At 33.8% G+C, this 1,866-nt stretch overlaps 1 protein-coding gene across 1 annotated transcript in view; it reads right to left on the reverse strand.

Moving 5' to 3' along the window:
* The window catches only part of LOC106879335 (WD repeat-containing protein 89), a 30,866-nt gene extending 30,039 nt beyond the window's left edge, over positions 1-827 (reverse strand). Inside the window, exon 1 of the mRNA XM_014928844.2 lies at positions 720-827. The gene's annotated coding sequence lies outside the window, so the exon portion shown is untranslated. The remainder of the gene's footprint in view (positions 1-719) is intronic.
* Between the last annotated feature and the right edge of the window lie 1,039 nt (positions 828-1,866).

The following is a 1,866-nucleotide window of genomic DNA, read 5'->3' on the forward strand; positions in this document are numbered from 1 at the left end:
CACCCTACCCCCCCGTGTGGGGGGAGGGGGTCCAAAATTAAAAAATAAAAAAGTTACAGCCATTTTCCCTCAGTGTCTAATTCCAATGTCCACCCCTTTTTTTTTTATACATGAAAGCTATATAAAAGACCGTTTACAGCGTTGACAGGTATGTACTGAATCGGCCTGGGAATTATGTTAAGGAAACACGTGTCGAATGGAATGTACAGCCATTTACCCGTTAGTTCAGAAGCAGATCGAACAACTGAATCTTTGTCGAACGACAAAGGTATATATTTATATATGGTGACTATTAAATATTACCAATTAGATAATACTACGATAATTACTAAAGTTTAATTACACTATAAGAATATTAATAAGACAACAAAAATAATTAACAGGGAGAGAATTATTGGAGAATTGATGATAAACAAAACAGAGAATGCAAGAAAGAGAAGTAAATTGAAAGGATCAGATGAGAGAGCATTTCTAAGTAATAATGTTAGATTGCACTGGATTAAAGGATCTTTATTATAAGAGATAACTAGAAGTTAATGATTGATACATGTTTATAAGTTGCATTTTTAATCTTAAGTCATCACGTGGAACTAATTACAGCCATAATCAAGTAACGCTCGCTGAATTTTTGTGTTTTCTACATTGATATAAAATTACATTTTCAATGACTTTTAATCTAAATATATTAGATAGATGAAATAATAGCAAAAAAAAATTACCTTCGTCAATTCTGATCAGCAAAAAAAAACAGAAGAATCTAAAGAATCTATATGTTTCGTTCACAACTCTATCGACCGGTGTAACACAAACTCATATTCCTATTCCGATAAACGACTGCAATGAAATATGTCAGAGTTATCTTCTGATTTTGTTTTTGAGTTTTCCTATCAGCTTTTTTCAATAATTTTATTCGATTGTCATTAGAATTATTTCATATGGTTAAAATAACAGACGAAAGTAAAGAATATGCACACCGGTGTTTAGGGTTAGGGGTTAGGGTTAGATCAAGCAGATCGTGAAGAAGTTATAGAGAATATTTTATGTTGCATTTTTAGATTTAGTCGAGTTTCGTTCTTTCATATCGTGTGCCAGTTTCGCTGATCCTCTTTCAATTACGTCGAAAACGGGTGGTGCGCGTATTCTTTACCTCCGCCAAATAACATTAAAAAAGGCCGTTCGTTGACTTTTACCAAGATCGAATATCACTAACATAGGCGTTTCTGTGAATCAATGGTGGTGGTAGGGAATCGATAGATGGGGCAAAATGAGTTGTTTCTGATTTCTTCCTACCTATTTAAAATCATTATATTGAGAGTATTGCTTCATTATTTTACACTGTTGTTTCATCTTTGAGAGTAAAAGATGGTCAGCATAGTTGTTGTTGAAGTTGAGAGAATACAGTTCTATATTTAAGAGATGAGGAATTATGTACATTATTTACATTTGATGGATATTTGTCCTCATCCTGTTTGTTGTTAACACGTTTCGGCTGATATACCCTCCAGCCTTCATCAGGTGTCTTGGGGGAATTTCGAACCTGGGTTCTCATTCCTAAGGTATTTTTCGATGTTGTTATTATTATTAATATCATCATCATTATTATTATTCAGGTCACTGCCTGGAATCGAACTCGGAATCTTGGGGTTAGTAGCCCGCGCTCTTAACCACTACGCCATATGCGCGGGTTCTCATTCCTAAGGTATTTTTCGATGTTGTCGTTATTATTATTATTATTATTATTATTCAGGTCACTGCCTGGAATCGAACTCGGAATATTTGGATTAGTAGCCCGCGCTCTTAACCACTTCGCCATATGCCTGGGCAATAATAATAATAATAATAATAATAATAATAATAATAATAATA

The sequence above is a fragment of the Octopus bimaculoides genome, chromosome 5 (genome assembly GCF_001194135.2).
Source record: "Octopus bimaculoides isolate UCB-OBI-ISO-001 chromosome 5, ASM119413v2, whole genome shotgun sequence".
NCBI lineage: Eukaryota > Metazoa > Mollusca > Cephalopoda > Octopoda > Octopodidae > Octopus > Octopus bimaculoides.